Below are 23,093 nucleotides of genomic sequence, written 5' to 3'. Positions count from 1 at the left end.
ATGATTTTTCTTCCACTGACAGAAAACAAAGCCTGGAATCCTATCTTTTTTTTCTCTAAAGCATAGTTTTATTTTTTGATTGGAGTATAATTGCATTATAATGTTGTTTCTGCTGTACAATGAAGTGAATCAGCATGTGTATACATGTATCACCCCCTTCTTGGAACTCCCTCCCACCCACCCTTAAATCCTACCCATCTAGTTCATCACAGAGCACGAAGCTAAGAATCCTGTGCTTTAAAGCATGTGTATCTATTTTATACATGCTTTCATTATTTATACTTTCTTCCTCATCTCCCGCTAACCCTCCCACCAGTCCTATTTAAAGGAAATATTTATTATGTATGTAGTTGCCATTGTTTAGTCGCTAAGTCGTATTTGACTCTTTTGTGTCCCCATGGACAAAAGTTCAACAGGCTCCTCTGTCCATGGGATTCTTCAGGCAAGAATACTGCCGTGGGTTGCCATTTCCTTCTCTAGAGCATCTTCCTGACACAGGGATAGAATCCCTGTCTCCTGCACTGGCAGGTGGGTTCCTTACCACTAAGCCACCAGGGAAGCCCATTATGTATGAAGAGTCCTCAGTGAAGATCTATATATGCCCATGTGTCTTTGTGCACATACATATATTTCCACAGTACATGTATTTGGTTCACTTTAGTCACTCAGTCGTGTCTGACTCTTTATGACCCCATGGACTGCAGCACACCAGGCCTCTCTGTCCATCCCCAACTCCCAGAGTTAGTAAACTCATGTCCATTGAGTCGGTGATGCCATCCAACCATCTCATCCTCTGCGGTCCCCTTCTCCTCCTGCCCTCAATCTTTCCCAGCATCAGGGTCTTTTCCAATGAGTCAGTTCTTCGCATCACGTGGCCAAAGTATTAGCATTTCAGTTGCAACATCAGTCCTTCCAATGAATATTCAGCACTGATTTCCTTTAGGATGGACTGGTTGGATGGACTCCTTGCAGTCCAAGGGACTCTCAAGAGTCTTCTCCAACACCATAGTTCAAAAGCATCAACATTTATCCTTATGTCCTGATCATAATTATCATCAGTATTATGTATGATAGTGCTTTAACAACATACTAAAAAGAAACCATCATCTCTGGGCAGCGCGGGAGGATGTTCAAGATACATATTTATGAGTGAGTGACTGTGTATGTGTAAAGGTAAAGAAAAGCAGGGAAGGGTCTGCAGGGATACACACTGGATTTGGTATGGTTACCTCGAAAAGATGTGAGATTGAGAAGAAGTTAACAAAATGGGACTTTTTCTTTACTAAAAATCTGTACAGTTTGAATTTTGAATCATGAGTATGAATTAATTTTATAATTTTTAAATAAATTTGCACTGTCCAAGTTGCACACGCAGAGCTATCTCATATGATGTCAGTCCAACAGTGACCAAACGCATAGCAGACAAACAGCAGTTACCAGAATATATGAATCGTTGTAGACAGAATCATTATTAAATAGTTATTGTTTTCCTGATGAAAGTGACTTCAATTGTTGATAGAAGATGAAATAGAATCAAGACACTTGATAGGTATTCCAGTTGCTACAAAACAAACCACTCCTGTGGCTTAATGATAGGGTTTATTTTGCTCACAGATTTGCAGTTTGGGTGGGGCGGAGTCAGGGTGTGATAGAGACATTTTGTCTCTGTTTTACTGGACATCAGGTGGGATGACTGGAAGGCTGAAGGCAGAATCATCTGAAGGGCACTCACGTGTCTGGCAGCTGACGCTGACTGTTGTCTGGGATGTGGCTGGAAAACCTCCATGTGGCCCTTCCATACAGCTGCTCATCTTCCCCGCAATATGGTGACCAGGTTCCAAAGGTGAGTGTCCCAAGAGAGAGTTGGGTGAAAGCTGTGTCAACTTTTTTAACTTAACCTCCAAAGTTACAGAGATCACTTTCTTCACATTCTGTTCATCAAGGGAAAAAAGGTAAAATGAACTCTATCTCTTGCTGGGCAAGTAGCAAGTTCTACGAGAGCACATGGGACTGGAAATACTAACGTGGCCATTTTTGGAAAATACAACCTGGCCCAGTAAGGCCTCTCTTTACTGACGTGGTCTGCACTACACAGCCGCAGAGCAAAGACGGAAAACAGCCCAGAGCTGCTTGCCTGCCCAGCTGATTGTGAGTGTTGCAACTTTACCTTTACTCTGGAAACCATATTCATGCATTGTGAGAGCTGTGAATTCTTATGTAAGGAACCAAAAGAATTTCAGTATTGTAGTATTATTCATGCTTAGCACAGCCATAGTTTTTAAATCAGCTTTCCTGAGTACTGTCAACTTTATCGTAGCCTAAAAGGCAGATTGACACTTTATAGGGACAAAGTCTATTTTTATTGATTGGATTCAGGAAACTGGTGTATTATTTTTGCCTCTGAGCTTACTTCTCAAATACAACAAAAGAGCCCAGAAAGGAGATTCATGAAAATGTATGGTTTGCAACACAATTTCAAATATTCTCCTTAAATGCACTTTGGTGTTCTTATAACCTACCAGCCACACTTTATTCAAGTCTATGTTAAGTTTAATATGTGAAAAGTCAGACGCATTTATCATTTTCTATTAAGGTTCATTAAGGATTCACTTGGATCCCTAGTGTCCTCGGTTCCCACTGAGGCATGCACACAAGAAAACATATTAACAGTGGACTAATCACCAGGTATGTATAGATTACCCATAGAGTAGCACTTAGAGAATGGTCAGGAAACATCCAATTAATGGAGCCTACTAGGTTCACATCTCCCTTTATTTTACGATATGAATTATTAGCCCCAAATCAGCAGTAAATTAGATCTGCAGGGATTCTAATTTTTAGAAACTCTATTACTATTAATTTTTATTTCTTTGAACATAACCAAGTTCTTCTCTCATTTAAGAAGATGTAGTCATCATGTAACAAAAGTCTTATAAACTAAGCTCTTTTGGTGATTGACATGTGAAAAATAAAAGAAAAACAGAGTTTCACACTGCCTTTTAAAGTGTGAAAAAACAGTCTTTATTCATGGTTGGATAAATCAGTCAAAGTGAATTTTAACAAAGTTTTGCCCCCAAATATTTTCTTGTTTAGACTGAAGACAGCCATGAAACATTTCTTTTAAGCTCAGTCAGCATTTCATTCTTTAGGAATTTGCTAGAGACTTAAAACTTTTTCCAGTCCTTTTTCTCCCATTACTACAATGCCAAAGTAGCAAACAAAGCAAGCTTGGTGCCCGTATCTTTCCTGAAACTGACATCATAAATGGAATTCAGATATTGTGACCACCCCCGCCAATGCTTACGTTTATTGATGTGTCCTTGTAAAGAACATTTACTGATATGCCCAGCTCAGACAATTATTAAAACCATCAGTTAAGTCAGTAAACCTGATTGTTCTTCAGTTCACCTGCTGCTGCTGCTGCTAAGTCGCTTCAGTTGTGTCCAACTCTGTGAGACCCCATAGACGGAAGCTCACCAGGCTCCCCCATCCCTGGGATTCTCCAGGCAAGAACACTGGAGTGGGTTGCTATTTCCTTCTCCAATGCATGAAAGTGAAAAGTGAAAGGGAAGTCGCTCAGTCGTGTCCGACTCTTAGCGACCCCATGGACTACAGCCTACCAGGCTCCTCCATCCATGGAATTTTCCAGGCAAGAGTACTGGAGTGGGGTGCCATTGCCTTCTCCTAGGGGAGCCTTTATAAAATACTAATTCTTGGACCCACTACCCCAAAATGCTGGCTCACAGGCCATGAATGAAGCCAAGAAATCCATACTCTTCAAAAGTTCCTCTTATAATTCTGGGTGTTGGCCCAGGGTGGGATTGACTGAATGGGAATATTTGCTAACTTTTGAAGTTACTTTTGTAAGGTAAGATGTTCTGCCTTGATAGAGTTTTTATAGCCCAGAACAAAGTGATATTATGCTTGAATTTCTATCCTTATTACATTTTACAATAGGAATCCAGGCTTACCCTAAACTTTTATATATTTATAGTAGAAGCTACAGCTTATAAACAAAATGGGGAAAGAAATTCTGGTTCATAAATCTCATCATTATTTTCCTCTTCAGCTTTGTGTTTGGGCTGAAATGTATTATATATATAAATGTTATATATAATGATTACTTTCATTACTTGGTAAACTTTTTCTTCTAGATCCTTCAGGCCCCTCTAGCTGGAACTCTTGAAATAAAGGAACACCTATTAACAATTAATTATGGTTAGAGGATATGAATGGGGCTTGCCTCATAAAACTGGAATTTTTTTGCGAGTAGAACCACATAGGATACAAAAATATCTACAGATAGAGGAAACAGAAGAAACAAAGGCACAGATGTTTGAAGCTGCCTGGCACACTTCAGGATGGTGAGTAGCTCAGTGTAGCCCGGATACAAGATAAATGGGAGATATCAGCGGCAGGGGTGGGGGCAAAGAATTCTGTCTTGGTTCTATTTCCCATTGTTTGGAGTGGTTTTTTGAGGAAATACGTTAAGATGGGTCTGAGTGTGCTTCTGGCCCTGAGGTTGATTAGGGCTCAGCTATTGGCAAAAGAGGAGGCAACAGAATATCAGGGTATTTTCTAGTCTTAGTCTCCATGATGTAAAGTTTGGGCGTGTGTTTTTTTGCTTGTTTATCCTTTTATAAAATATTTTTAGTTGGAGGATAATTGCTTTACAATTTTGTGTTGGTTTCTGCCATATATCTGCCCCCACCGACCCCTGCTGTATCGCTGTATTCTTGATCTTAGTGTTTTTTTTCCACAGTTCAGTTCAGTTCAGTTGCTCAGTTGTGTCCGACTCTTTGCGACCCCATGGACTGCAGCACACCAGGCCTCCCTGTCCATCACCAACTCCCAGAGTTAGTAAACTCATGTCCATTGAGTCGGTGATGCCATCCAACCATCTCATCCTCTGTTGTCCTCTTCTCCTGCCTTCAATCTTTCCCAGCATCAGGCCTTTTCCAATGAGTCAGTTCTTTGCATCAGGTGGCCAAAGTATTGGAGTTTCAGCTGCAACGTCAGTCCTTCCAGTGAATATTCAGGACTGATTTCCTTTAGGATGGACTGGTTGGATCTCCTTGCAGTCCAAGGGACTCTCAAGTCTTCTCCAACACCACAGTTCAAAAGCATCAATTCTTCAGCACCCAGCTTGCTTTATAGTCCAACTCTCACATCCATACATGACTACTGGAAAAACCATAGCCTTGACTAGACAGACCTTTGTTGGCAAAGTAATGTCTCTGCTTTTTAATACGCTATCTAGGTTGGTCATAACTTTCCTTCCAAGGAGCAAGCATCTTTTAATTTCACGGCTGCAGTCACCATCTGCAGTGATTTTGGAGCCCCCCGAAATAAAGTCTGACACTGTTTCCCCATCTATATGCCATGAAGTGATGGGACCCAGATGTCATGACCTTAGTTTTCTAAATGTTGAGCTTTAAGCCAACTTTTCCCACTCTTCTCTGTCACTTTCATCAAGGGGCTCTTTAGTTCTTTGCTTTCTGCCATAAGGGTGCTGTCATCTGCATATCTGAGGTTATTGATATTTCTTCTGACAATCTTGATTCCCGCTTGTGCTTCATCCAGCCCAGCGTTTCTCATGATGTACTCTGCATATAAGTTAAATAAGCAGGGTGACAATATACAGCCTTGACGTACTCCTTTTCCTATTTGGAACCAGTCTGTTGTTCCATGTCCAGTTCTAACTGTTGCTTCCTGACCTGCATACAGATTTCTCAAGAGGCAGGTCAGGTGGTCCGGTATTCCCATCTCTTTAACAATTTTCCAGAGTTTGTGGTGATCCACACAGTCAAAGGCTTTGGAATAGTCAATAAAGCAGAAGTATTTGTTTTTCTTCCATACCTTCTCTTAATTTGGTATATACATTCAATGTCTTTGTCCTGGTTTTAATTCTCCCTGTGGTATCTCAGATTATAGAGTGAGATACTTGAGGGGTTCATCAGGTGCTGATCCTTTGAGAAAAGTGTTCTCCTTTGACTGCCTGTCTAGCTCTGTTGGTGGGCACTGTGGGTGGGCTTGGCTGGACCGTTATAATGAAGCAGCAAGAACTAGATGACTACAACCCAGTGTTCCACTTCTGAATTTCTGAATCAGCGATTGAGTCAAAAGGTGACTAATGAACAGTTAATCTGATGTTTTGCATTTATGGATTTCCATTTAAAAGGTGATGGCGCACAGACATTTTTTTCCTCCAGAAATCAAAGAGTTAACATAGAAATTAGATCTAGCTTCCTTTGTGGCTCAGACGGTAAAGTGTCTGCCTTCAATGCCAGAGACCCGGGTTCGATCCCTGGGTGGGGAAGATCCCCTGGAGAAGGAAATGGCAATCCACTCCAGCACTCTTGCCTGGAAAATCCCATGGACGGAGGAGCCTGATAGGCTACAGTCCATGGGGTCGCAAAGAGTCGGACACGACTGAGTGACTTCACTTCAGTTTTTACCAAGAAAGTTTACACTGATGGTCAAAACACCTGTTTTATTATATATTTAAATATTGATTAGTCTATTAATTTTTCAATTTATCAGTTTTCAGAAACAAATCCAAATAGTCTACATGCTTCAAGGAAATTTTAAAATGCATGTTTATTTCTTCAAAATTGTAATTACTGTGAAAACTCTTTTTGTTGTTCCCCTTTTTTTGTTCCCACTATTTTGTAGTTATATCTAGTAGTCACATTTGGACAAAATATATAGGCTTCTCATTAATAGTACTTGAAGATTTTATATTTAATTACATGTGTTGTCTGTTACTTCCAAGACTTTCTTGGGGCCACATTTTAGCACTCTAAAAATGAGCTGTGTACATTGTAATCTCTGGACATTTTATGGAGCACTTTCCCTCCCAACCCCCACAAACCAAAAGCTGTTAATAAATTTACGCTGCTGCTTGGCCATTTTAGAGTCAAGAAAGTGTGGGAAGTGCATGCATGGAGGATGCAAGGCTTTGATTCTGCCAAAAGGAAAGAATAAGAACATGATAAATAAGGCAGAAGAATTGCTCTGACTGAAGATTTCAAAACTATACCTCCCTCTTCCTCTGATTTTGAACGTGGTTCCACGTACATCTGACACCCAGAATTTGGAGATGACTTTTTCTGCAGTGCCTAAAGGAGCAACAAAAGATGGATCAGGTACCTTACTATCACTTTATTTCCAATATTTTAAAATCGGTGTAGTAAGCTAACGATGTCAATTGTTACTGATGTTAGAGGGGGCATTTTTACCTAGAGATTAAGTATAAAACCTTGGAATGGTAAAATCTTTTAAAAAAATTTTCATTTTATATTGGAGCTATAGTTGATTAACAGTGCCTTAGTTTCAGGTGTACAGTCAGCAATACATGTATCTCTTTGTTTTCAAATTCTTTTCCCATTTAGGATTTTACAGACTATTGAGCAGAGTTCCCTGTGCTATAGAGTAGATCCTTGTTGGTTCTCTATTGTATATATAGCAGTGTGTATATGCTCTGATACTGTCTCCTGCATATCCACTGCCACTGTCCAGACTCCTGCCTCCTTCAAGTATCTCACTATCCTGCAGAGAATGTTCTGCCTCTCCTTCCTCCCATATTCTCCCTTCCAATAAGATCACCAATTTTATTTTTTAAAAAAGGTATGATATTAAAATTTTTAAATTTTTATTTCAATATTGTTGATTTATAATGTTTGTTTCAGGTGTACAGAAAAGTGATTCCGTTATATATATGTATACATATTCTTTTTTTAGATTTTTTTCCATTATAGGTTATTACAAGATATTGAGTATAGTTCTCTGTGCCATGCAGTTTATCTACTTTGTGCCTGTTTATTTTACATATAAATATGTATATATTTTAATCCCAAACTCCCAATTTATCCCTCTGCCCTACTTTTTCATTTTGCTAACCATGAATTTGTTTCCAAGATCTGTGAGTCTGTTTCTGTGTTATAAATAAATTCATTTGTATCATTTTTTTTAGATTCTCTGTGTAAGCAATATCATACGATATTTGTCTCTTAACTTCACTTAGTATGATAATCTATAGGTCCATCCACGTTGCTGCAAATTGCATTACTTCATTTTTTTTATGGCCAAGTAATAGTATGCTGTATATATGCACCACATCTTCTCTAGCCATTCATCTGTTGATGCACATCTAGACCGCTTCCATGTCTTGGCTGTTGTGAATAGCGCTGCAATGAACACTGGGGGCATGTATCTTTTCAGATTATGGTTTTCTTCACCTATATGCCCCAGAATGGCATCGTTGGGTCATATGGTAGTTCTACTACTAGTTTTTTTTTTTTCACTTTTTTTTTTTTTCTGATGATGGCCAGTCTGATCAGTGTGAGGTGATGGCTCATTGTAGTTTTGATTTGTATTCTCTAATAATTAGTGATGTTGAGTATCTTTTCATGTGCCTCTTAGCCAGCTGTATGGCATCTCTGGGGAAATGTCTATGCTCTTCTGCTCATTTTTGGGGTTGGGTTTTTTGATATTGAGCTGCAAAAGCTGTTTGTATATTTTGGACATTAACCCCTTGGTCACATCATTTGCAAATATTTTATCAATTCTGTGTATTTTCTTGTTTTTTTAATGATTTCCTTTGCTGTGCAAAATCTTACAAGCTTAGTTAAGTCCTGTTTATTTTTGTTTTTATTCCATTACTCTAGGAGACAGATCCAAAGGGATATTGCTACAACTTATGTCAGAGTGTTCTGCCTATGTTTTCCTCAAAGAGTTTCATAGTATCAGGCCTTACATTTAGGTTTTTAATCTGTTTTATTTTTGTGTATGGTGTTAAAGAGTGTTCTCATTTCTGGGAATTTTAAAGATTGTCTATTCCTGTCAAATCCTCTAAGAACCTTCTTCCAACTTTGGGTCCAGAGTTTTGCTTGATAATACCTCAGCCTGATGATTATAATAAGTTCTTACACACTTCCTATCCCATTACTTTTGACCTCAGAATACTCACCTTTAAGCCAAGTTAAATTTTCTAGTTGCCATGGACAGGTAAGTTGCTTAATGTGCAGCAAAATATAGGAGATATTTGGGGGTCAGACAGACTGCAGTTCAAGTCTCACTTCTGCCATGTCTTAGATGTGCAACTGGTCATTACTCAACATCTATAACCTTTATTCATTTATTCAAGTCATCCAAAAAATCACTGACGTAAATGAAGCTTGTACATACAGAATGTGCCAGCACTAGCCTGGACACGGAGTGTACATTGTGAAACACAACTGATAAATTTCCTGCTTTCCAAGAGCTTAGTTTCTGAAGATACATGAGAATGAGTTGCCAGTGACCATCCAGAGGCTAAGTTCTCTGATAGGGATAGCCCAGGCTTGGAAATGAGGCACATTGTGTAGGCAAAACTTTTAGGGAAATTACATCAAGAAGGAAATGGCAACCCACTCCAGTACTCTTGCCTGGAAAATTCCATGGATGGAGGAGCCTGGTGCAGGCTACAGTCCATGGGGTCACAAACAGTCGGACGCGACTGAGCAACTTCACTTTCACTTTCATATATGAAGAATGACTGGGGGTAGTCAGATGTTCAGGAATAATCATGAGTACCTTGACACTCCTAGGTTGTTGGGTTATAACGCGAAACAGAAACAGTGAATATAACACACCAAGAGTGCATCTGACAGGTCAGTACTGAGTCAGAAAGCATATACAGAGTAGGTACCATCGTAGACAATGGAGATGCAAAAATGAGTAGGATACTGTCTTTGTCCTCTTGGGTCTCAGCGGCCCGAGGTCCACCCCTAGCTGTGTAGGCGGCCTCTATTACTGCTCTCGTCCCCACTGTATTGTGCTTGCCTGCTCCCATGTCTTGAGACCACCAGTGTCGCGAAGTCAGGAATGCTTCCGTCATAGATACTGCGGTATCTTCAATGCTGAGCAGTGCCTCGTGGACCTTTATATTCATCTTACCCCCATAGCAGATGGGGCTGGGTCCCTGTTACATCATTTCTCCCTTACTTTTTCAGCTTACACCTGCCCAACTTTTAACTCCTCTCCCTGGAAGCTTTTATTTGCCTGAAGCTTTTCTCTGTCTGATTAGGTCCACTCAGTTCGCATATGAGTGCAGGAAAATTTAAGCACCACCCCAGCAGCTCTCAGTGGCATGGGATATATAGTTGTTATAGAAAACCTCAGCTTCCAGAGCCTGGGATGACTCTGAGGCATGTCTTCTACACTGGCTCCATGTTCTCCCTAGAGGATTTAGATCCAGTTACCCCAGAGCAATAACTCAATGGATAATTTACACTCCCTTCTTTATCTTTGGAGATGGAAATGGCAACCCACTCCAGTAATCTTGCCTGGAGAATTCCTCAAACAGAGGAGCCTGGCAGGCTACATGGGGTTGCAAAGAGTCAGGCATGACTGAGCAACTGTCACTCACTCACTTCTTATCTTTCTTTCTCCACTTCCTTACCAGTGATTCCAGGGATTTCCATAACTCCCAAAGAAACTACTTACATTTGAATCTGCCCAGTCCGCATCTCTTCAAGAGAGATAAGCTTCATCTAAATTATTTCATCTGGTTGATGATTGTCATTTATAACTTTATTGTTACTTCTGTCTCAGGTATTCCTTTGGAAAAGGTGTATGGATTCATTACATATTCTAATGTATTGTCTATAGATTATAAGATTAAGTCAAGCATCTATCTGTGGATACTTTTTAAGTTGATCTGTCTTTATACTTAGAAATGACTCTTAATAGTAAACATCCCTGGTGACTCGGATGGTAAAGAATCTGTCTGCAATGCAGGAGACCTGTGTTCGATTCCTGGGTTGGGGAGATCCCCTGGAGAAGGGAATGGCTACCGACTCCAGTGTTCTTGCCTGGATAATTCCATGGACAAAAGAACCCGGCATGCTACAGTCCATGGGGTCTCAAACAGTCACACACAACTGACCAACTATCACTCATTCCCTCAAGGTCTCTCCGGCTGCTAAGTCTCTCTCCTGTATTTAGGGAATTCTGCCTAAAAAGAGCCCATCTCGCATGATAGGAATGGAAAATGTCAGGTACTTTTGTGGCCACAAGTGGGCACATGACCTGGGCATTGACCATCAGATTTATCCATCTCTACTCTCTCTAAATTGGAAGCAAATGTCATAGAGAAGTAGGAAAGGCCTAGAGTTGATTCTGTTGAGACAACAGAGACAGAGACAACAATTGAAATGGTACCTTCCAACACCCAGTGTTGGTGGTGGCACATGGCAGGACCCAAGACCTCCAGCACGCCTGCACCCACACAATGTCACTTGAAGATTTTTGAGCATTGCTCCTTCCCTTGCAGTTTCTGAGCCTGGCTCTCCAGTCCTCCCAGAGATCCTTTGATCTCTCCAGTATCTTCCATAAAAAAAATTCTTTCTTGCCAACATGTCAAGGTTGGTTTCTATAGCTTGTAACTAAGAATGGTGTCTGTCAGGATAGAGCCAGGAAAACAGTCTTCTGCATATTTCAGGCAGATGGGATTTAATGTAGATAATTGGTTAAAAGGGTGATGGAAAATCTGGCAAGAAATGGAGAAACAAAGGAAGCTGCAGGTCAGTAATAGCTGGAAGCTGCTATCTCCACCAGGGTTGGAGGGACAGGGGAGGAAGGGAGCCCATTGTCTGACAGGAGCTAGAACCACACACGGATGCCTGGAGAGGGGACCAGTGGGATCCAGGATCTGGAAACTCATAGGAAGGAAGGGTGAGAGGGAGAGAAAGAAAAATCTGATCGTCTTTCTGTTTCTCTCTCTCCAACTTTATACCGTGAAAGTGAAAGTGAAGTCGCTCAGTCGTGTCCAACTCTTTGTGACCACATGGACTGTAGCCTATGAGGCTCCTCTGTCCATGGGATTTTCCAGGCAAGAGTGCTGGAGTGGATTGCCGTTTCCTTCTCCAGGGAATCTTACCAACCCAGGGATCGAACCGGGGTCTCCCGCATTGCAGGCAGACACTTTACCATCTAAGCCACCAGGGAAGCCCAATTAACGGTAAGTAACTACCTGAAGCTAGAGGGCAAGGGAGCCTGTAGTACACAGCAGAATAGAGGATGAGCCAGAAATAGTTCTGAAAGCCAACAGGCAGTTGACATGCCCATGTCCTACAAGTCCAAATACTTTAATTAAAAAAATTTTTTATTAAGAGTAACAAATTGCTTTGCCATGCTGTGTTAGTTTATGCTGTACAGAGAGGAGAATCATCTATATGATGTATAGATATATCCCCTCCCTCTTGAATCTCCCTCCCACCCCCATCCCATTGCCATGGAGCACCAAGCTGACCTCGCTGTTCTATACAGCAGCTTCCCACTAGCTATCTATTTTGCACATGGTAGTGTACATATATATATAGGAGAAGGCACTGGCACCCCACTCCAGTACTCTTGCCTGGAAAATCCCATGGACGGAGGAGCCTGGTGGGCTGCAGTCCATGGGGTCGCCAAGAGTCGGACACGACTGAGCGACTCCACTTTCACTTTTCACTTTCCTGCATTGGAGAAGGAAATGGCAACCCACTCCAGTGTTCTTGCTTGGAGACTCCCAGGGACAGGGGAGCCAGGAGGCTGCCGTCTATGGGGTTGCACAGAGTCGGACACGACTGAAGCGACTTAGCAGTAGCAGCAGCAGCAGTGTATATATATGTTAATCCTAATCTCCCAATTCGTCCTCCCTCCCCTTCCCCCAACACCCTTTGTCCAAATCTCCATTCTCTGCATCTGTGTCTCTATTCCTGCCCTGGAGATAGGTTCACCTGTACCATTTTTCTAGATTCCACATGTATGCATTAATATACAATATTTATTTTTCTCTGACTTCCCTCACCCTATATGAGAGATTCTGGGTTCATCCACATCTCTGCAAATGACCCACTTTCATTCCTTTTTTGGCTGAATGTGTGAAAAGAACAACCAAGCAGAGGGCTGGGATTTAATCTTGTGCTTTCCTAACTTTTCAAAAAATAGGGAAAGAAGAGAATTTCCCTTAAGCTGAAGCACCAGAGAGAGAGAAGGAAAATGAGGCAAGAGTAGGGCCCTGGATGTCATGGCTCTGAAGCAATCAACTCTGCCAGACTTCTGACTGGACTTCTACCAACTAGATCTGTGAATTATTCATCAAGTCTAGACAGGAGACTCAGAGCGCTTATCCAGGAGCTTTGGGTATCATAGCTTCTAAGCCAGGCTATTCCCTGGGTAACATGGGTTATTAAGTGAGGATAACAGTGCTTGCCAACTTTCACTGGGCAAGGTGAGGAGCAGCGAATAATGAGGATTTTTAAATACTTGGCAAAATAGAGAAATGAGTCGCAGCACGAATCTTAATTGATAACTTAGAGACAAGCGCATTCGCTCTCACAGTTTGAACTGATGGTGTTGTCCTAGATGAATTCTGTGAATAAATGGAATGTAATCTCTTTGTTACTGGCAGTGCATACGAGGAAACAAAGGTCTGGGTTTGGATTTGTGAGAAGGAACTTGGTATAGAGACAAAGCTTCTGAGCTCAGCCAACACAGAATGAGCACATTACAAATATTTGTTCCTTTCTTCTGTCTCCCTTCTTTTTTATCATAGCTCTAATCTAGAGGGCAAAAAAGGGAGAAAGTGGAAATACTTTCTAGAAAATGATTTTTTTAGAAATCATTTTTTAGAAACCCCAAACTCAATATTCCTGCTTATTATTGAAAAAAAAACCCAAACTCAGTATTCCTGCTTATTGTTGAAAACACCAAAAATCCACGGGCATTGTAAATCAAAGACCGTTTACTTAGGATTTCAGACATTCTTTTAAAAAAAAATCATCTGCACTTACTTTGTTTCTTAAAAAATCCTCATTTACCATGGCTGCTGTAAAACACCTATGGATTTCTATTTTGTGTGGGGTTTCATTCTCAGCGGGTGTCTGGTGTTTCTGTGACCCAAGCAAGGAGTGAGTCCCTGTGACTTTTCCACACTCTTTCTTCTGGACACAGATGGAAATGTGATCACTTCAAGGCCCATTGCAAAGGAGCTGGGTCTCTGCCACGGGTCAGCAGCAGTCAGGAGGGTTGCCAAGAGACGGTACAAAACATAAGACCCCTACATCTCCCTCCGGGCTTCTGGAGCAGCCTTCTCCAGCTCAGCTGCTGGGATTTCAGTTCCTTCACTGAAATCCAAACACATCTGTCCCCAGGACAGGAAAGTGCTTATTAAATGACTTCCTCCATGCTGGCTAACCTTGTTTTTTATTCAGCCTTTGAAGACAGTGTGGGGCCTGAGTGAAAAGGGGGCCATTTCAGGAATGGAGGCAAACCCCAGGGATGGGTCACTGGAGTGGAAGCGTGCCAGCCAGCATTGATACCTGTGGGGCAGCCATTAGAGTACTCACCGCTTGGCTTGTCTTTGAAACATCAGCTGCAGCTCAGACAATATCAGATCTCCCTTACGCTTCACCCTTGCATGGGCAACCTGCACGCCTTCTCTCTCGTTCTTCTGATTGTTCATGGGCACAGTCCTTTTAATCTGTTTAATATCATAGCACAACAGAAATATTTATCACTTCATTTATGTGTCAGTTAGGTGTCTTCAAATACCGATTTTGTCATGACTTCCTGTTTTGGAAAGTATGATTTCAACCCAAAATGTAATCTTTTTCTTGTGAATATATAGGAAGGATGGTAGTGTCAAGCCAAGGTGGTGGAGGTCAAAAAGGTAAGTCTTCCCCATCAATTTTTAGAATTAGGTTGCCCTGCAGGGCCCTATTCCAGACAGGCCAAGAACCTTCCCGGGATGGGGAAGATCCATGTTCAGGGTCTCTGGGTTAGAATGCTCAGGGGGCAGCTCATTTCTTCCTCCCATTGTTTCCAGTGGTGCTAACCCCACACTGGACCCCTAACCCTGAGGCTTCTCGTGGAGGCTGGTGCTCTGGGGCCCAGCAGCAGCCATCGCTCCCCTTGAGTCTATCTCACCCACTCAGTCATTTACCATGGTACCCGAATGGCCATCGTTGCAATGTCCTATTCTTTCAGGGCTATTTTAAACATATTTCCTTATTCCTTTTAGTATTAAATTCCTCATTCCAAACAGAATGCTATGTCCATTCACTTCCTATTGTGGTAAAGAGTTATCTCACATCCTTTATCCTTCCTCTGCCCTTCCAGTTTGTTACACTACAGTTTTCACTCTTCTGCAGTTTCTGACTTTGGAATAGTCACTATTGAGCCAAGACACCTACTATTATTATGTTTCCTTTCTTATTCACTTAGTATTTTGTCCTAGAGCTGATAAATTATTTATGTTTTAAAAACTACTTAGTTTTCTCTGTGTGTGTTTTACAGTTTCCCAGCCCTCACTCCAGTACTCTTGCCTGGAAAATTCCATGGACGGAGGAGACAGGTGGCTTCAGTCCGTGGGATTGCACAGAGTCAGACATGACTTCACTTTCACTTTCAGCCCCTCTATGAGCCCATAAGATTCAAGGTATGAATTTTTTATTGGACTGTAATTGCTTTATAATGCTGTTAGTCTATACTGTACAATGAAGTGAATCAGCTATACGTATAATATAGCCCCTCCCTCTTAGATCTCCCTCCCACTCCCCATCACGCCTATCTAGGTCACCACAGAGCACTGAGCTGAGCTCCCTGTGCTGTATAGCAGGTTCCCATTAGCTGTCTATTTTACACACTGTAGCACATTTATGTCAATCCCTGTTTCCCAGTTCATCCCAACCCCATGTCCACACATCCATTCTCTACATGTGTGTCTCTATTCCTGCCTTAAGTGACTAAGCACACCAGGACAGTACCATTTTTCTAGATTCCACATCAATGCAGTAGTATACAGTATTTGTTTTTCTGATTTACTTCACTCTGTATAACAGGCTCCAGGTCCATCCATATCTCTACAAATTACCCAATTTTGTTCCTTTTAATGGCTGAGGAATATTCCATTGAATATATGTACCACCTCTTCCCCATCCACATGTGTTGATGGATATTTAGGTTGTTTCCATGTCTGAGATATTGTAAATAATGCTGCAATGAACATTGGAGTGCATATGTCTTTTTTTTTAATTTATTTTTTATTGAAGGATAATTGCTTTACAGAATTTTGTCGTTTCTGTCAAACCTCAACATAAATCAGCTGTAGGTATACTTATATCCCCTCCCTTTGGACCTCCTTACCATCTCCTTCCCCATCCCACCCCTCTAAGTTGATACAGGGCCCCTGTTTGAGTTTCCTGAGCCATACAGCAAATTCCTGTTGCTATCTATTTTACATATGGTAATGCAAGTCTCCATGTTACTCTTTCCATACATCTCACCCTCTCCTCCCCTCTCCCCATGTCCATAAGTCTATTCTCTATGTCTGTTTCTCCACTGCTGCCCTATAAATAAATCCTTCAGTACCATTTTTCTAGATTCTGTATATGTGCATTAGAATGTGATATTTCTCTTTCTCTTTCTAACTCACTTCACTCTGTATAATAAGTTCTAGGTTCATCCACCTCATCAGAACTGACTCAAATGCATTACTTTTTGTGGCTGAGAAATATTCCATTCTGTATATGTACCACAACTTCTTTATCCATTCATTTGTCGATGGACATCTAGGTTGCTATTGTCCTAGGACATCTATATAGCATCTAGGACATGCTATTGTTCTAGGACATCTAGGTTCCATGTTCTAGCTATTGTAAATAGTGTTGCAATGAACAATGGGATACATGTGTCCTTTTCAATTTTGGTTTCCTCGGGGTATATGCCTAGGAGTGGGATTGCTGGGTCATATGATGGTTTCAGTTCTAGTTTTTTAAGGAATCTCCATACCGTCTTTCATAGTGACTGTATCAATTTACACTCCCACCAACAGTGCAAGAGCATTCCCTTTTCTCCACACCCTCTCCAGCATTTGTTTGTAGACTTTTTGATGAGGGCCATTCTGACCAGTGTGAGGTGATATCTCATTGTAGTTTTGATTTTCATTTCTCTAATAATGAGTGATGTTGAGCATCTTTTCATGTGCTTTTTAGCCATCTGTGTGTCTTCTTCAGAGAGATGTCTGTTTAGGTCTTTTTCCCACTTTTTGATTGGGTTGTTTTCTGGCATTGAGTTGTATGAGCTGTTTGTATATTTTGGAAATTAATCCTTTGTCAGTTGTTTCATTTGCTATTATTTTCTCCCATCCTGAGGGTTGTCTTTTCACCTTGCTTATAGTTTCCTTTGCTGTGCAAAAACTTTTAAGTTTAATCAGGTCCCACTTGTTTACTTTTGTTTTTATTTCTTATACTCTATGAGGTGGGTCATAGAGGATCTTGCTTTGATTTATGTCATCAAGTATTCTGCTTATGTTTTCCTCTAAGAGTTTTATAGTTTCTGGTCTTTCATTTAGGTCTTTAATCCATTTTGGGTTTATCTTTGTGTATGGTCCTAGGAAGTGTTCTAATTTCATTCTTTTACATGTAGCTGTCCAGTTGCCCCAGCACCATTTATTGAAGAGGCTGTCTTTGCCTCATTGTATATTCTTGCCTCCTTTGTCAAAAACAAGGTACTCATAGGTGCATGAGTTTATTTCTGGGCTTTCTATCTTGTTCCAGTGGCCTATATTTCTGTCTTTGTGCCAGTACCATACTGTCTTGATGACTGTAGCTTTGTAATATAACCTGAAGTCAGGAAGGTTGATTCCTCCAGCTCCATTCTTCTTTCTCAACACTGCTTTGGCTATTTGGGGTCTTTTGTGTTTCCATATGAATTGTGAAATTTTTTGTTCTAGCTCTGTGAAAAATGCCATTGGTAATTTAATAGAGATATACCTGTAGCCTACCAGGCTCCTCTGTCCATGGGATTTTCCAGGCAATAGTCCTGGAGTGGATTGCCATTTCCTTCTCCAGGGGATCTTCCCAACCCAAGAATCAAACCGGGGTCTCCCGCATTGTAGACACTTTACCATCTGAGCCACCAGGGAAGCTTCCAGTTTAATAGAGATTGCATTGAATCTGTAGATTGAGTTTGGTAATATAGTCATTTTCACAATATTGATTCTTCCTATCCAGGAACATAGACTATCTCTCCATCTGTTTATGTCATCTTTGATTTCTTCAATCAGTGTCTTATAATTTTCTGTGTACAGTTCTTTTGTCTCCTTAGGTAAGTTTATTCCTTATTATTTCTTTTTGTTGCAGTGGTGAATGGGATTGATTCCTTAATTTCTCTTTTTTTCATTGTTAGTATATAGAAATGTAAATGATTTTTGTGTAATGATTTTGTATCCTGCAACTTTGCTAAATTCACTGATTAGCTGTAGTAATTTTCTAATACTAGCATATGTCTTTTTGAATTAGGGTCTTCTCAGGGTATGTGACCAGTGGGGTCATACGGTAGCTCCATTTTTAGTTTTAAAAGAAACCCTCATGCTGTTCTCCATAGAGGCTGTATCAATTTACATCACCATCATCCGTGCAGGAGGGTTCCCTTTTCTCTATACCCTCTCTAGCATTCTTTGTTTGTAGATGTTTTTAATGATGGTCATTTTAACTGGGTGTGAGGGGATATTGAAAGGTTGTTGCTGAACCACAAAAGACACCAGGATTCTTGGCCTCCAGAGGAGAAGAATTCAATCTGGGGCCAGAGATGAGGCTTGATTGCTCAGAGCTTTTGTGTAATAAAGTTTTATTAAAGTATAAAAGAGATAGAGAAAGCTTCTGACATAGACATCGGAAGGGGGCAGAATGAGTGCCCCCCTGCTAATCTTTAGATGAATGTTACATAGCTACCAGCAATCTGCTAATTAAAGAAAGGAAATGTCTCAAAATTCAGAGAATGGCACCAGGCCCCTCACCCACAACGTGCATTTTGAGAATGTTGTGGCCATGCATTCCAGGAAAAAAACTCACTCAGAAGGACAATGCAGATAGTGGAGTGCAGTTTATTACACTGGCAGACCCAAGGCAGAATCTCCTCTTAGCCAAGGACCCCAACAGGTTTTTGTGAAAACCTTTTATACCCTAAGTGTATGTGCTCAAACCCATCTCCCCAAATTCTCTGAAACTAGTCTGAACAAAGGAAAAGAGAAATACAATAAAAGTTAACCCATGATTCATATGCCTTAAGCCTAGGTAGTTAACAGTGGACTATTATCAATAGGCCTGTGGTCATGGAGAAGGCAATGGCACCCCACTCCAGTACTCTTGCCTGGAGAATCCCATGGATGGAGGAGCCTGGAAGGCTGCAGTCCATGGGGTCGCTGAGGGTTGGACATCACTGAGCAACTTCACTTTCACTTTTTTCACTTTCATGCATTGGAGAAGGAAATGGCAACCCACTCCAGTGTTCTTGCCTGGAGAATCCCAGGGACAGGGGAGCCTGGTGGGCTGCCGTCTATGGGGTCGCACAGGGTCAGACACAACTGAAGTGACTTAGCAGCAGCTTAGCATACCCCAATAAGCATAGTAGAATTTATAATTCTATTTGGTTACACAGATAATTAGGGTATTCTTTTAGGTGACAGAGAGTCTAGGTAAAAGCCCTGGGGCTCTTCCATCCGGGGGTCTAGTTTCCCAGTTGGTATGTCATTTCCATAGATAGTGGGCATATAGCTCAACGTCCACAGTCTGGCCCAAGATGGAGTCCTGCTTTCAAGATGGAGCCTGTTCTGTCTGTTTCCTCCTTCATTCCCCCTCTTGATGCTCTTAACTCATAGTATGAGCATTATTCATAGGGATATATTGCACCCTGGCTCTCTGACTGCCAATTTGGGAGAACGACACCAACCTTTAGGTTACAAAGTTCATAATACTTTGTAAAATGCAGAGTCCACAAAGCAGAACTATCAAAGTAACTATAACAATGGTAAATATAGTTTTCTACCAATCACCCTTCACCCAAGATAGGACTGAAGTCCAAAAAGGAATGTTTTCATTTGATGTTGCTTTTACCTGGTTTTTCATGTCATCTAGAGCAGCTGATACATTGCCAGATAAATCAGGAATATATACACAACATTCAACCTTAATTATAGCAACAGGTCCCTCCTTGAGCAGCTGTGAGCATGTCCAAAGCCATTCTATTTTGAATTACTGCTTTTCTCATTTGTATTTGTTCTTCATTTAAGGCTTGGATGGCTTTAGCACTTTCTAGGAGGGCCTGTTTTGTGAAATTAGTCAAGGCTTCTACTGTAATCATAATATCTGTTGTCCCTATAGAAGGTACGAATAAGGCAGCAATATACTCATACCACTGAAACACAGACTTTGTCCACCTAGCACGTAAATAAGGTAGATTTACCGGGGCTTGTTGTAGGTTAGGTTTTATGCTGCCATGGGCAAAAGCGAATCCCAGTGTGCATCGGCCTACCCAGCTGATTGGTAACCAAGGCCAAAGGTTAAGCCCATAAAGCCATTGTGTTCCATTGGGCGCCACCCAGCAGATTCCAGGGTTATATTTCCAATCAGAGCCTGGCCAATGGATGGACTGGTTGGGGTGGTATGTGACTTCGAATGTTTGTTTACATGGTTCAGGGGATAGATACCCCATATATTTTAGTTCTTTGGGGTCTAATGGACGGTCACCTACCCTTTGTTCTTTTGTTCCCAGCATATAGCAGCGGGAGTAATTAATTGACCCTTTTCTGGGGTCATCCAGAGATATTCATCCCAGACTTGGTAGAATTGTTCAACATACCTAAAGGCCTGTCCTCCTTTGCTGGTCAGGGAGCTTTCCCCTTTTTGTTCTTTAAATATGAGGTATAGGCTTTTGTTACGTCTATGAAACTGGTGTTTACATCAAATGTAGCCCCATGACCCGAATCTAATGACTGTAGGTCTGGCTTACACCAAGAAAGCAAGGAGAGATTATGATTGACAAGAGGAAGGAAAGTCTCTTTTTGTTGTCCCAGAAAAGAGCAGAGTGGTTTAAAAATCTCCTTGGCAGAGCGGTGACACCAACCAAGGAAGCCCATCCATCACAGACAGAGGCATAGCCCCACATACCCAGCAGTTGGAGGTGTTGTGGAAGTCCACGTAGGAATGTGTCCATGAAATGAAAACATTGTCCTGAGTTGAAACAGAAGTTTAATTCAAAATCACGTTGATGAGGCCAAGCAGCAGGAATTGATTATGCGGCTTCATCCTGAAGAGGCTCGTCTGGGATCTTCTTTTCTGTCTTCTTCTTAAGGATGATCTTAGTCTCTCGAGGGTCAGTAGGGTCCCTCTGCTCAGTCCACTCAGCATTTTCTGGGTCTGCGTGGTATGTTCTCTTCATGTGGTGGATCCAGAGAGTGACACCTGCAACTTTAACTGCCGTAGGGGTGGTTAGAACAACAGTGTATGGACCCTTCCAATGTGGGGCCAAGGAGTTGTGTTTCCAGCCCTTGACCCATACCTGATCCCTGGGCACAAATTCATGAATCTGTTCCCCAAGGAGGAATGACACCCTTTCTTGTACAAACTTAGTTACCTGATTTATTACCTTACCCAGTTGTTCCAACTGCTGTGAAATCTCATCTCCCCTTACCTGAGGCAAATTTGTTGACACCTATTTTATTATGGGAGGGGACCTCCCATACACCATTTCATATGGAGAATAGCCATGGGACCATGGGGTCATCCTGAGTCTGAGCAGTAGTCATCAGATACAAGTCCACCCAGGAGCAGTCAGTCTCTATGATCCACTTGAAGAGTGTCTCTTTAAGTTGGTACCTTCCACATCCCAAAACTCTGGGGCCCATATGCTATGTGTAATTTCCACTTGATGTTTAAAGTTTTGCTTACTTATACTAAATCAGCTATGAAAGCTGGGCCATTGTCCAATCCAATGCTGATAGGAAATCCAAATCTGGAAATTATCTCCCTAAGCAGGCACTGGGTTACTCTGATGCTCTTTCAGTCCGGGTAGGAAAAGCTTCTACCCATCCCTAGAACATACATACCATGACCAGCAGGTAACGGTAGTGTCGATGAGGCTTCATTTCAGTGAAGTCCACTTCCAGGTGTTCAAAGGGCAGCGTGCCTTTTAGCTGAGTCCCCAGAAGTTTCTGTCTGTGTTGAGAGGCAGCACTGACCTGTGAGCAGACAGTGCAGTTCTGAGATTCTGTCCTGCATAGAGAAGAGAGGCGGGGAACCAAAAATATTTTCAGATTAGCTCTTCCAGTTTCTCATGGCCTAGGTGGGTCGCTTGGTGTGTTTGACTTACCAGAGTGGGTGCCAGCTCCTCTGGTACCAATAATTTGCCACTTGGCAATTCCCACCATCACTTTTCAGTCTTGATGGCCCCTTCTGCTTTGGCTAGTCGGTTTTGGGCTTCAGTGTATTTTGGATAGTCCAGCGTTAGCTCAGGCAGCTCTGCCAATATGAGAGCTTTAACAGGGGCTTCACTTGTCACTCTCAAGCCCTCGGCTGCTTGTTTAATGGTCTTATCTGCCAGTCTGTTTCCCCAAGCCCAGAGGTATCCTTTTTTCTATGTCCTCGGCAGTGTATGATGGCAACCCTTTCTGGTTCCCAGGCAGCATCTAATAGGGTCTTAATTTCTTCCTTATTTTTAATATGTTCTTCACTAGCTGTCAAAAGGCCTCTCTCCTTATATAGACCCCTGTGTACATGTAGTGTGGCAAAAGCATACCTGGAGTCTGTGTAAATGTTTGTCTTCTTGCCTTTTGACAGCTGGAGGGCCCGAACTAGAGCATATAGTTCAGCCCATTGAGCAGACCAGTGTGATGGCAGAGAGCTAACCTCAACGATGGTTTCTTCCATGACTACTGCATATCCCAACAATCACTGTCCTTGTTTCAGCAGGCTGGTGCCCTTGGTGTACAGGACCAAATTTGGGTCCAGGATTGGCTGGTCTCTCAAGTCAGGGCTGCGGGCATATTTCCTTGCAATCATGTGAGGGCCCACCTTCTTCCACAGGAAGGAGAGTGGCCAGATTCAGGGCCTGACAAGACTCAATAGTAACATGGGGGTTCTCACGTAACAGTCCCTGGTATTGAGTAATCTGGGATGTCGACAGCCATTTATGGGGGTCCCCTCGCAGAAGAGCGTTGACCTCATGCAGGACTTTTACCATCAAATCTTGGCCCAAAGTCAGCTTGGTTGCCTCCCAGACCAGTAAGC

General features: G+C 41.8%; 2 long non-coding RNA genes across 7 annotated transcripts in view; one reads left to right on the top strand and one right to left on the bottom strand.

Moving 5' to 3' along the window:
- The window catches only part of LOC138988907 (uncharacterized), a 185,613-nt gene that overhangs the window by 145,521 nt on the left and 16,999 nt on the right, over positions 1-23,093 (top strand). For 5 of the 6 annotated variants that reach the window (XR_011465158.1, XR_011465162.1, XR_011465160.1 and 2 more), the window contains 8 exons: positions 1,685-1,843; positions 1,944-2,148; positions 2,594-2,685; positions 4,155-4,364; positions 6,918-7,148; positions 11,788-12,004; positions 14,657-14,698; positions 15,325-15,466. This is a non-coding gene — a long non-coding RNA (uncharacterized lncRNA). The remainder of the gene's footprint in view (positions 1-1,684; positions 1,844-1,943; positions 2,149-2,593; positions 2,686-4,154; positions 4,365-6,917; positions 7,149-11,787; positions 12,005-14,656; positions 14,699-15,324; positions 15,467-23,093) is intronic. The other variant, XR_011465161.1, reaches the window with a different exon arrangement.
- The window catches only part of LOC138988908 (uncharacterized), a 161,311-nt gene continuing 158,969 nt past the window's right edge, over positions 20,752-23,093 (bottom strand). Inside the window, exons 2-3 of the long non-coding RNA XR_011465163.1 lie at positions 21,914-22,079; positions 20,752-21,281 (exon numbers count right to left, since the gene is read on the bottom strand). This is a non-coding gene — a long non-coding RNA (uncharacterized lncRNA). The remainder of the gene's footprint in view (positions 21,282-21,913; positions 22,080-23,093) is intronic.

Source organism: Bos mutus, chromosome 8 (assembly GCF_027580195.1).
Source record: "Bos mutus isolate GX-2022 chromosome 8, NWIPB_WYAK_1.1, whole genome shotgun sequence".
Classification (NCBI taxonomy): domain Eukaryota; kingdom Metazoa; phylum Chordata; class Mammalia; order Artiodactyla; family Bovidae; genus Bos; species Bos mutus.
The sequence above is the reverse complement of the archived record's forward strand: the minus strand, read 5'-3'. Positions and strand labels throughout refer to the sequence as shown.